We start from the raw sequence: 13,808 nt of genomic DNA, 5'->3' as shown, positions 1-13,808 counted from the left end.
TACTGGCTGGCCTGGTGGTCCGGTCCCAGGATAGGGATATGAGTTCCATCTATAGCCCCACCGCAGTTTGGGAATCCCATCGCGGCGAAGCCATCTATGATGACCTCCACGTTTCCCAGGGTCACTACCTTTGAGAGCAGTAGCTCAACGATTGCTTTGGCTACTTGCATCATAACAACCCCCACGGTAGATTTGCCCACGCCAAAGTGGTTCGCGACTGACCGGTAGCTGTCCGGCGTTGCAAGCTTCCAGAGGGCTATGGCCACTCGCTTCTGGACAGTCAGGGCTGCTCGCATACGGGTGTCCTTGCGCTTCAGGGCAGGGGACAGCAACTCACAAAGTTCCATGAAAGTCCCCTTCCGCATGCGAAAGTTTCGCAGCCACTGTGATTCATCCCAGACCTGCAGCACTATGCGGTCCCACCAGTCCGTGCTTGTTTCCCGGGCCCAGAATCACCGTTCCACAACATCAACATGACCCATTGCCACCATGATGTCCTCGGCGCGGGGTCCCGTGCTTTGTGACAGGTCTGTGCCACTCTCAGACTTAATGTCCTCACCGCGCTGCCGTAGCCTCCTCGCCCGATTTCTCAGCATCTGCCTCTGGGAAAGGTGGATGATAAGGTGCGAGGTGTTGACAACGGCCATAACTGCAGCGATGGTCGCAGCGGGCTCCATGCTCGCAGTGCTGTGGCGTCCGCGGTGTCACTGACCAGAAAAGTGCGCAAACTGATTTCCCGACGGCGCTTTCAGGGAGGGAGGGCGGGAGTGACAGTTGGATGACGACAGTTACCCAAAAGCACCCTCGACACATTTTTTCCCCAGAAGGCATTGGGGGCTCGACCCAGAATTCCAATGGGCAGTGGGGACTGCGGGAACTGTGGGATAGCTGCCCACAGTGCACCGCTTCCAATGTCGACGCTTGCCCCGTTAGTGTGGACTCACAAAGTCAAATTACTGTCCTTAGTGTGGATACACACGTTCGACTTTGTAATATCGATTCCACATATTCGATTTAAGTAAAATCGAACTACTCTCGTAGTGTAGACATACCCTGAGAGATTAATGGACTTGTTGAAGGTTACAAAGGAAGCACAGAGGAGAGCTACCATCTGAACCCAAATCACCGGAGTCCTAGTCTAGTGCCATAACCCAGGCCCATCCTTCCATTTTGTTTTGTTATGTTTTATTACAGGCACTAATGAGTACCAGTACCAGTTTACAGGCAGAAAACGTATTAATCAGAATGAATGTATTATTTTAATAGACAATGCAATTTTTTTATTCAAAAAATATTTCAGTTTCCCTGTTTTTGTATTTTTAAATCAAGTTTTATAGGTACATCCAGCTTCTTTTAATTATGTATTTCATTTTTGTGGGGAAAAACCTAGTAACCTCAAAAGCCATAATTTATAATATAATTAATATAATTATAATATATAATATAAAAATAAGGTCTTCATCTTATCTGATTTGTGAAATGTTTTTGAAAGCTAAGGTCTGAATTTTAACATCAGTGCATTTAATGGCCTGATCCTGGAAGTCTCTATGTTCAGAATTCATGTAAACTTCAATAGGATTTGTGAGTGTGGAGGGGCTGCAAGATTGGACCTCAAATGTCCTATGTAAAAGTGACCTGAAACTACGGAGACCAAGCCTGACTATTCTTTTTACTAATAGAATGTATCTGGGCTGATGTCCGTATGTCTCCTGGGGGTGTTGTTGAATCCCTTGCTTCTGTTAGATGATCATATAGCAGTAGTTTTTAGTAATGCTTTTAACTATCTGAACCTAGATAGGAGTTTGTGACCATTTGCTTCAACTGCATACTGCACTTCTGTGATCCATGCCTCATGACTGGATTACAGCAATGCTCCCACCCTGGCGTCACACTTTAGGTCAACCTGGAAACTCAAGCTAGAGCAGAATGTGACAGTATGCCTATTAAGCAATGTTTCTTGGTGGCAGCATGTGGCACCTGTGCTGTATGACTTGCACTGGTAGACTATTGTTTTCCAGACTGTATTTAAGGTTTTGTTTTTTCTTTTTAAACCCCTGAGTGGCTTGCTGCTTGAGTGACCATTTCTTTCCCCATGCCATACTTCTACAGTTGCCATCAGCAGAGGCACTGGGATTCGATTCCCTTCATTTTAAAAGATAGGGTGCTGGGGGTAATGCACTCTTCATGGGGGGCCTTCTGCTCTGGAACTGGCTTCCATCCCTGGTGCAGAATGGCCTGAGTCTGACCTTCAGGGCATTCTCCAAGGCACATCTATTTGTGTGAGCTGCCACAGAGTGGGCTTATATGGCAGGTTGTTCCAGGGCAAAGAGGGAGCTGAGTTCCAAGCTTCAATCCAATGAAACAAAGGTAGATGGAAATACAAGGAAGACGTCATGGACACATCAGCAAATGATTACAAAGAGTCTCTGATATGGAACCCATGTGTCTGCTCTCTTAGCAAGGAGGATGAAATATAATTTGCCACCTACCACAAGCAAACTTGCAGGAGTGGAATCGGAGAAACAGAAAAATTCTGGGAGGTCAGCCTCATTCTATTTTCTGAAAAACATCTCTTCAAGGGGGAAGGCACTTGGGAGCCATGGTGTTTGAATTAGGCCTTCCAACCTTCTAGATTGATGGGCTAGAAACTGCTTCTAGTAGCACAGCTCGGATTGAGAGCTCTGCTGCTGTTGGTAGGTTTGCTTGCAGTTGCTCAGTAGTGACTGTGGATAGGACAAAGCTTGTGTTAACCCAGGTCAGAGCTGAATTAAATGCCAACCAGAAATCTGGTCTGTCTGCAGGAGAAAACACTCCCTCTGCAAGATAGGGAGGGCAGGGACAATGCCATAGAAGCAGCATTCTCCTCCATGCACATAAGATCATCCTGTGGAGGGACGGTGTGGGCCAGGAAGAGGAAACTTATCACTCACTGGGCAGAAAGCCCGCAAATAGGATTGTCAACTTCACTATCACCAAAAACTCTGACACATTTTTCTCCCTGGTAATTGCAATAGGCCCCCACCCTCCTAATTCAATCAAGCATCCATATGCGTGTGAATGCATACACCCACCCACACACCCGCCCAGCCACTATAGAGTTAAGGTGGAAGAAAGAAGTAGCAGTATGTATTCTTTCCTATTTATTTACAGAGAGACAAGGTGGGTAGTTTCTCCTATTGGACCAACTTCTGCTGGTGAGAGAGACAAGCTTTGGAGCTATACAGAGCCCTTCTTCAAGTTTGGGAAAGGGGCTCCCAGCATCACAGCAAAATGCAAGGTTGAACAGATTGTTTACCAAAAGTAGTTAGCACATATTGTAAGGGAGCATTCAAGGCAAAGAGGCCTATTAACACCCCCCCCCCCCACCAAGTCATAGGGAGGAAAAGGTATGGGGGGGAAGCAGCTGAGGGGGAGGGTTGTTGATGGATTATAGATTGTTGTAATAAGACATAAATCCAGTGTCTCTATTCAGTCCATTCATTTTAGTATGTAGCAGTTATGAATTTAAGCTCTCAGGCTCATCTTTTGAAAGTGTTATGCAGGTTTCCTTTGAGGATGAGGACTGAGAGGATAGCTATAGAGTGATTGCTTTGTGAAGAGAGTTCATCCACAGGTGATATGGTGTTTTTGTCTTTTATCAATTTCCTGTGTGAGCTCATTCAAGAGTGTAGTGATTGTTTGGTTTCACCCACATCATTGCTACTGGGTTATTTAGCTCCCTGGATAAGGTACACCACATGTTGTGATAGGTATGGGTAAGACCCATGGATCTTGAAAGGTGTGGTGTGGGGGATGTTGATCATTGTATCAGTGGAGCTATGTCTACAGGTTTTTTCAGCTGTTCTGGCAGGGTCTGGTGCCGCTTTGAGTTGGTGTGTCCTGGTCTGTAGAGAGCGTGCGTCTAATGATGAGCTTAGAGAGTTTGGGGAGTTGTTTGAAGACCAGAAGAGGAGGTACAAAAAAGATTTCTTTCAGGATGGGGTCCTCATTCAGAATGGGTTGCAGATATTTTATGATACCCCCTATGGGTTCCATTGTGAGGTGGTTTGTGACAGCTAGGGGTTTGCAGGTGGAGGGGGTTTTATTTCTGTATTGAAGTAGGTTCTCTCGGGGTACTTGGGTGGCCCATCCCATGATGTGATCTACATCTCTGGTGGAGTGTCCCTGTTTGGTGAGGGTGGTTTTCAGTGTGTCAAGGTGTACATCCTGGACTTTCTCTTTGGAGCATATTCTGTGGTATCTGAGTGCCTGGCTGTAGATGATAGATTTCCTGGTGTGTTTGAGGTGGTTACTGGAGCTATGAAGGTAGGTGTGGTGATCTATGGATTTCTTGTCTGTAGAGTTCTATTGTTGAAGCAGATTGTAGTGTCCAGGAAGTTGATGTGGGGTGGGAATGTTCCAGAGAGAGAGTTTAATGGATATATGGTGGTTGTTAAAGTTATGGTGGAAATCTGAGAGACTGAATACAGACTCTGGATTTATGGCTTATTACAACAATCTATAATTCACCATCAACCTGTTTCCCCCCTCGCCCCCCCCCACACACACCTTCCTCCCTATGACTCCACGGGTAGGGAGTGGGGGGTATTAATGCGGCACTTCACTTTGAATGGTACCTTGAAATGTGTTATCTTCTTATGCTAAACAATCTGTTCCTGCTTGTATTTAGCTGTGACACTGAGTAATGGTATGTCTAAAATACAAAATTATGTCGACCTAAGTTATGCTGATGTACAGTCACCTTAGTAATTAAATTGCTTTTGTCTGTCCACACTGTGCTCCTTGTGTTGGCGGTGCACGCCCTCACCAGGAGTCTTGCACCGATTTAACTGTCAGTGTGGGGTATTGTGGGATGGCTTCTGAAAGATAGCAACAGTCAATGTAAGCAACATTGTCTCCACTAACACTGCATCGACCTAACTATGTCAGTCCAAGCACTATGCCTTCACAAAGGTGGAGTTATTAAGTTGGCATAGTGGGCGAGTTACATTAGTGGTAGCGGCATTTTAGTATAGACACTTACAGAATTAGGTTGACGTAAACTGCCTTGTGTCGCCCTAACTCTGTAGTATACACCAGGGCTAAGTTTCATGGACCTGAACAAAAGCTCTGTATAAGCTCAAAACGTATCTGTTTCACAAACAGATGTTGGTCCAATAAAAGACCCACCTTGTTTCTCTAATATGCTGGGACTGACCCAGATACAACAACACTACATGCTATTTACTTATAGACTTTTCTGTGGTACTTATCTTATTATCTGAGGGTCTTCTATTCCCTCTTCAATAAATTATGAGGCACTGAATATTTGTGTTTGGTGGATTAGGCTAGGGATTTATAATCAGCCCAGATAAAATAACAGAGGTCCTAAATGTTCACCCATAAAACATACCAAGCCTCAAAAGAACCTTTCTTGAAGTTTAAAAAAATAAAACACAGTTGACTTCTTCCCTCATTATTTTTCTTTTTGGTGTTCCTCTGCATTCCTTGTCCTGGGCGGGATTGTCAGTGAGGGTGCAGAAATACTGTGAAAAGGACTTGTGAAAATGCCACAAAGTACTTTTAAGAGACCTACCCTACTTTTACAGGCCAGAGAAAGTCAACACTGTCTGAATTAATTAACACAGAAACAGTAGCGTAGCTGGGGGGGGGGGGGGGGGGGAGTGGCTGCTCCCCCTGAGCACATTACCCAAAAGTGGTGCCTTTTTAACTCACTCACAAAAAAACATGCCGCCTGCTGTGACGCGGTCTTTGGCGGCGGGACCTTCACTCGCTCCGTGGGGCTTTGGCGGCATTTTGGCAGCGGGTCCTTCAGTGCCACCGAAGACACCCGGAGCTAGTGAAGGGCCCGCCGCCGAAGACCCAGAGCACCGCCCCATCAGTAAAAGCGCCGCTGGGTGAGTAAAAGCGCCGCAGCGGGTGGCACCTTTTTTTTGTGAGTGAGTTAAAAAGGCACCACCCGCTGCGGCACTTTTACTCACCTGGCGGCGCTCCGGGTCTTCGGCGGTGGGCCCTTCACTAGCTCCGGGTGTCTTCGGCGGCACTGAAGGACTCGCCGCCGAAGCCCCACAGAGCGAGTGAAGGTCCTGCCGCTGAGGTGCTGCCGAAGACCGGGTGAGTACAAGCTCCACAGCGGGTGGCACCTTTTTTTCTGATCGCTCCCCCTGTTCCCTCCACCTGGCTATGCCACTGCACAGAAATGCACACTGTTGAGTACTAATGTCATTAAAACATCTGCATATGCCATGGAAGTGTTAATCATTTTCAGATCTGCCCAGCCTTGCTCAAACCATGCTTCCCTATCTTATTTTATTATTTGTTTTACTGTAGGAAAAGGAAAATTAGGCACTAATTTTGTGCTAGTGTTCCTTAGTAAATGAATCATTACTCCCCTCTTCTCTTTCTTCCTCTTTGTCTGTGATGAATCAATAGTCCAAACAAAGGACTATTTGAAAAAGACTACTTCTGTTAGTCTTAAAGGTGCCACAGGACCCTCTGTTGCTTAGTCCAAACAAAGGCTCACATGTCACACAGTAAAACACAGATTAATATACATGCATGGGGAAAAAAGTAATCTTATTTTTCTCTTAGTCACAGTTTTTTGTTTAAGTAAAGGCTTTTGCCTCAGGCCGAATACCCAAATCACGTGTCTGTCCACCAACCAGATTCAAATAGTTAATGTTTTGATATGCTGTCTTTGGATATAGCCCTTCCTTGACTTCCCGCTAATTGATTGATGAGCCTGATTAAAAGTTACTTTCCCATCTGAAAAAAGAAAATGCTCCAGTACTTACATAAGAACATAAAAACATAAGAACGGCCATACTGGGTCAGACCAAAGGCCCATCTAGCCTAGTATCCTGTCTACCGACAGTGGCCAATGCCAGGTGCCCCAGAGGGAGTGAACCTAACAGGCAATGATCAAGTGATCTCTCTCCTGCCATCCATCTTCACCTTCTGCCAAACAGAGTCTAGGGACTCCATTCCTTACCCATCCTGGCTAATAGCCATTAATGGACTTAACCTCCATGAATTTATCCAGTTCTCTTCTAAACGCTGTTATAGTCCTAGCCTTCACAACCTCCTCAGGTAAGGAGTTCCACAAGTTGACTGTGCGCTGTGTGAAGAAGAACTTCCTTTTGTTTGTTTTAAACCTGCTGCCTATTAATTTCATTTGACGACCCCTAGTTCTTGTATTATGGGAATAAGTAAATAAGGAAAAGTTATCTATTTTCTCTACATCACTCATGATTTTATATACCTCTATCATATCCCCCTTAGTCTCCTCTTTTCCAAGCTGAAAAGTACTGGCCTCTTTAATCTTTCCTCATATGGGACCTGTTCCAAACCCCTAATCATTTTACTTAAAGCTGTTTTATTCAGAGAAATTACTTATTTTGAATGAAAGGCAGCAGAGCATATCACTGCCAACATATCATATACTACTGACCTGGTTTTGCTGACATATGTCAATTCCATCAACCTAAACAATAAAGTTAAACTTAAAAGTCTTCTTAACTGTGGAGGAGGAGTGCGCATAGATTTACCATACATCTGGGTTTTTCCAGATATGACCTGGTTTTTGGTAGCCTGTTCTCCGTCCAGGTGGATTTTTGAAACAAGAGTCAAAGTCTGGGGTTTTTTGCAGCGCAGACGTTGCAGCTCAGAAAGAACCGCGATTGGTCTGCTTCCTGATTGGTCCCTCCCCTGCACCTGCAGCTGATTGGTCCATTCCCAGCCTGAAATATGGTAACCCTAAGTGCACAATACTACACAGGAATGAGAGGGAGATGTCATGCAAAGTTGGCTTTAAATGTCATCTGCTGGGCTCAGACCTGTCCCCTCAGTGTAAATTAGAGGAATTCTGAGACTGATGGGCATTATACTGACTGTCAATGACCCCAACCAGCCATTACAGCAGCTGGGGATCAGGTCCCTGGGCCAAGACCCCTACACTGCCAATAGGGAACAGGATAGTGTAGATGCCACTACAGTTTTTTCTATGCTATTGGTACATCTACATGAGTGTATTCCTCCTAGGGTCAGCTATGTCTCTTTAGGGCTATTGGGCATTAATGATGCAGTGCAAAACAAGCTGAATGCAGCTTCGAGTGAAGTAACACTATGAAGGAATACTGAATAATGAACTGTCTCTAATTCTGTTTTAGAGCAGTAATTGGTGATAGTACAAATATCTGATAGAGATTAAGTCTGTTCTTAGAGCTTTTCCTTCTCAATACTTTTGTCCTTGCTGTACTCTCCCTTTTAAAAGGGTGCCTTCTTGCATGGTTTCCTGGCAAAACAAAGCACACCTATATAAGTGATAAATCAAATATTGGCAGGTGCTGTTTGTACAAACAATGGGGTGCATCAAAACCATCCCCTTAAATACAAAAGAGGTTTTTATAGTATTTTTCCAAAAACAGTTTGCAGTCGTATTATTGCAGTATTCTGGGCTGGTATATTTGGTTAGACTATTGTACTCCTTAAAAATAAATAAATAAGAGCCATTTCAAATGGCCACATAGAGAAATAAGATTCCTTTTTCAAAAATCCATAACGATAATTTAGATTTCTCCAATATCACTAGTCATTCTGGGGCCTGATTCTGGCTCCCTTATTCATGCTGTATAGCATTTTCCTTCATGTATAATCCCCCCTCCCCCCGCCCAAGTCTAGTTCTCATGTATAATAAAACCTCTTTACACCCCACTGGCACAGTAAAGGAGCATTCAAGCAACACCCACTGTAAGGCCTTTTGATATTGCCGGCTCAGTGTAAAGCAGCCATGGTGTAACTGAGAACCAAACCCAATGAGATTAAGGCTTTGTCCATACTAGACTCTTTTTCATTATATTTCCCAGCATTGTTGTCATTGGTGCAGATCCACTCATGGCAGCAATGGAGGGAGAGCTAGTGTAGACAAGCGGATGGTGACTACCTGGTGATCATCCTCAGAGAGCTCTGGGAATAGGGTGACCAGATGAGGGGAAGAAAATATCAGGACACATGGGGGAGGGGGGTGCCCGCCAGCAGAGCAAAATAAATACATAAATAAAAAGCCGAGTCCTGCCCCGGCTGGACAAAAGCGGATGGTGACTACCTGGTGATCATCCTCAGAGAGCTCTGGGAATAGGGTGACCAGATGAGGGGAAGAAAATATCAGGACACATGGGGGAGGGGGGTGCCCGCCAGCAGAGCAAAATAAATACATAAATAAAAAGCCGAGTCCTGCCCCGGCTGAGCAAAAAAAAAAAACCACAGTGCTGTCGGCGGTCAGGATGCGGGACAGACACCGAAATATCAGGACGGTCCCAATTTTATCGGGACATCTGGTCACCCTATCTGGGAAAAGCAGCTTTCTCCCATGAGCAGTGAGGCCACCTATGGACCAGTGCAGGAGTGGGGTTAGGGCCATGGTCCCACTTTCTCCCTTTCTCTATCCCCATCCCCCTGGAGGTGCATTGCAGCTTCAGGACAACTGGAAGAGAGTAGTCCATGATCTCTTCTGAACACCAGCACTAGTCACCCCATAACTAGGCAGCTCTAGCATACATCAAGTATGTATGCTTATCAAGTAGCTTGATAATCATAAACTCGTAGCTACCTTCTGGATGGCCTCTCTTTTGTCCTGCACGGGAGATAATCTGTCCCAATATTCCTGCTCTGAAGATCTTGCAATCTAAATCATAAATGTTAATTTGTTCTTGGAAAATGTAGTGGGATACTAATAACTTAGAATTTCTTCAACTTTGGCATAACAGAATTGTTCTAATTTCATAAACTGTGAAACCAATGTCTACTAAGAACATGACTTATCTCCAGATTTTATCTTCACTTTACCTATTTTATCTGCCATGTTCATTTTGCTCACTTTCTTTTTGTTGTGCTCTGCATTTATAGCAGCCTCCTCATTCACATATGCCAGGCCTCCAAAGATTTCCTGAAAACCCACCTGCTTTATGAAACACTGCAGCTAACATATAATGACCATAAATGGTTCTTTATATTTGTTTACTGTACTAGTTCTGCCTTTAGATTTTAAACTATTGCAAAGCTTTGTATGTGGTTACAGTGCTATGTAAAAATAAATAAAAAAAACACATTGCATAGTACAGCTGCATGATTTTTGAAAGCAGAAATCTGGAGACCAGATGTAAAACTGAATGAAAGACAAATTAAAGGCAAGGTTTGGAATAAGAACTGATGGCTCATTCTGCTCCCATCTGCCCAAATCCTTGTAAATTCTGTTGTAAAAAGAATTTGGTGGAAATGTTGATGGCTATGTCTTAGTGCTTTGATTTTTTTTTTTTTAATGACAAAGCATGGTCATTGAGGTTTGTTAAAACCAGGCATGTGATTGGCGTGGAGGATTGTCAGTAAAATGCTTCAAAATGCAGAACTTTGTATTCTTGTTCTTGGAGACATTCTGCATTGGTGGGGGTGGGAGGAACCTAAATAAATGAGTCAATTCAGAAATCAGAACTTGAATCCATGCTCAAAAATGGCCATACTAGAACAATCAACAAACTTTAACGTATCAGTCAGAATACTTATCATTTTAAAGGAAAAATGTAAGGAATAAATAATCCACTTTTGTTTATTCCCACTCCTGTGACAATGCCATCCATTTGCATACCTCACACCTGGATATCTGAAGACAAATTCTTTGCAATTTTGCTGTTTCTGATTGTAGAAAGGTCTTAGGCCATGATCCAAAGCCCATTGAAGTCAATTGAAAGACTCCCATTTACTCCACTGGGCTTTGGCTCAGGCCCTTAATTGGGAAAATGTCTCAGTTATCTTGCTGAACCATAGGTGTTTGTCACATCCTCTCTGTCATTGTATTCCATCACGTATCTGCACGCTGTTCTCCCAGTGATATAGCATCACTGGCTAGTTAACATGCTTACTTTTCCCAGAAAGTGGAGTCAAATGATAAATGTGTGATTTTGAGCTAGATCTCAATAGCATACACCTTTGTAGTCTCCTTTTGTGGTCTTTTGTCTGACAGAGTTTGTATGTCCAACGTCTTGCGAAGACTGATTAGAAAGCTTTCCACAAAATTAGCTGAGATGAGGTGTTCATGGTCAAACTTTATTCGATATTATGCTTGGCTCTGGAAAGACACCTCTATCCTTTCTTAAGATAATCCAAATTTATGTTTGGAGGATAAGGAAGATAAGCAGAAGCTGAAGGTGCCATAATAATTTGTATCGATCACGACAGTTCAAAGTTGGCTTTTAAAGCCAAATTTTCCAAAAGTTACTCCAAAATTGTTAACTCACTTATCTACATTTTTCACATTTTTTGTTTGTTTGTTTCATGAGAAGTCTTTTTTGTTGGGTGGGTTTTATCCCCTCTCTCAAAAAGTAGCTGAAATGTGTTTCCTCAATTTCCCCCCTCCCCCCCAAAAATATTTCACTTTTAGGTAAAATCAAGCACAGAAAATTTTCACCTGAAAATGGGAAAGTTCCAGATTGTTATTAGCAAGGCTTTTAAATGCTATGATTTCCATCATAAAAACAAAAAACCAAACCAACCAACAAAATAAAAACCCCAAAACACAACATGAGTTCTGGGGTTTTCCTAAAAAGAACCAGGACATGATTCTCAAAAGGTGTAAACTGGAATGATTCCACTGAAATGACCTTTGACAGTAGTTTGCTATGTTTATATGTTGTCAAACTATTATAGCTTATTTCACCATTCAATAACTTTGGCCTAAATCACACTGAAGTCAATGACAACAATTTTGCACGTTTTAAATGGAGGAAAAATATTAACAATCAATTTGTCAGGATTTTTTAAAAACTAAAAATATGATTTTTGCAGTTTTGCCAGGACAAACAACTAGCCTTTGTTATTAGCCACTGTTAAACAGGGGGTTCTACTGGATACTATGTAACTTTAAACAAAGGAGAATGCTGCTAGCTCCCACTAATAAAATCCCCAGAATGTTAACTTAGAAACACATTTTACTTTATTTCTGATGAAGTAAACCACCAGGCAAAGTTCAAATTATACCAGATCAATGTATTTGTATTTTTAAGTCTAGTAATGATAGGGTCTCAAATTCAATGAGAGATTGAGTATAATGTGTAAAACTCTTCTGCTTTATTTAATATACAGAATGACAAGAGCAAAAAGAACATAACACTTACATCTTTGAGGATAATTTGAGAGTAGAGAGGATTTTTAAAAAACATAGTGGATAGGAGAAAGCCCTTGATTTGGTCTTTTTAACAAACAGCCTACATCATTGCAGCTGAAGAGCCTGGATTCATATGCATTATTTTCTTTTAAACCAGGATACAAAAAGGCACAGTTTGTGCTTTACCTAGCAGCCGATCTAGGTTTTCTGATTTGGAAGCCTGGAGGCATCTGTCACTGTTGGGAGCCCCATAAAGAATTCAAAGGTACATCACCACAGGGCTATTTCTTCCTGAATAACTTACCTAAATTTCAACTGCTTGGCTGTTCTCTCTATCCTGAAATAAAGACTATACCTTTATCTATTTGCATTTGATAGGCATTTATATCAGAAGAGGAAGTTGCAAACATATGATCGCCATGTGGAGTATAAATCAGGTAAGGAACCACAAATAGCAGATACTCTTAACAGGCCAGTATGCAGATGAAAATCACTTGAAATTGATGGTGCATATGATAAATGCAGTAAGGCTTATGCCTCTTATAACAACACAATTAGCCAAATTTTAAACATACAGTTGTAGAGGTAGAACCCCAAGTGTGCTAGAGCAGTTCTCAGAGCGCTTACACCTCACATGAAGACATGACTACTATGTGATAAACGTCTTTATTTTTGCAAGCATAATAATTGCTAAATGAATAATATAAAATATATACTAGTGTAAGTGCTGCAGTTTACAATGTTTTTTGAGTCCATGGTAACAAAATAATACAGCCACACTATGGTGTGATAGGATGTAATAGACTGTAATCACTGCACTTTATTAGGGATATGTATTTATGTAGATCATTTTAAAAACACATTATACTATTGATAACTAGTAAGCATTCTATAGGAACTGTTTTGATCTCTTGACTGAATGCTGTAATGCCTAAAAGGTATCCAAATACATAATGATGTACTTGAACTTAGCAAACTATTCATAGTAAACAACTTATTCACTGAGTATAGCCTCTATATAGCTTCCATAAATGTGCCTATTCTACAAACTATTTGTTTGGTAAATGCAAACAAGCATATTTAAAGTCTATGGATTGATCACACATTGTAAATGTGAATAATGCTTTGAGAATTACATATTTGCAATTTGACATTTGAGCTGTGTGATCCCTAGAGTGACATATTACAGTTTCTGTTCCCTGATTCAGCAGTCTATCACTACTAAGCAAATGCCTAAACTTAAGCATGCCTTTAATTATTTGCTTTTACTGATGTGATATAAACACATACTTGAAGTCAAACAATAAGCATGTGCTTAAGTGATTTGCTGAATTGAAATCAGGATAACAGTAACTCTCATATTATGGTCTTTGCACAATAAAAGTTAATGTCCTATTAGAGAACAGAAACAACACCAGTGGCTCTCCATAATTAAGATTGCATTGATATTCCATTATAAAGCACTTAAACATTGGGATTTAAAAATGAGCTTGAAGTACTCTGCTGAATGAGGGTCATAGCCCTGAGTAAGGACTGCAAGATACTAAACTATAGATGGAATCTATCTATTCTATTCTTTAAAAGAGAATTTTGTTTACTCAATGAGCGCCATACCATCCTGGGTTTTTTTGGCTAATACCTCTCTTTAGATATA

Source organism: Emys orbicularis, chromosome 2 (genome assembly GCF_028017835.1).
Source record: "Emys orbicularis isolate rEmyOrb1 chromosome 2, rEmyOrb1.hap1, whole genome shotgun sequence".
Classification (NCBI taxonomy): Eukaryota; Metazoa; Chordata; order Testudines; family Emydidae; genus Emys; species Emys orbicularis.
Note: the sequence above shows the minus strand (reverse complement) of the source record.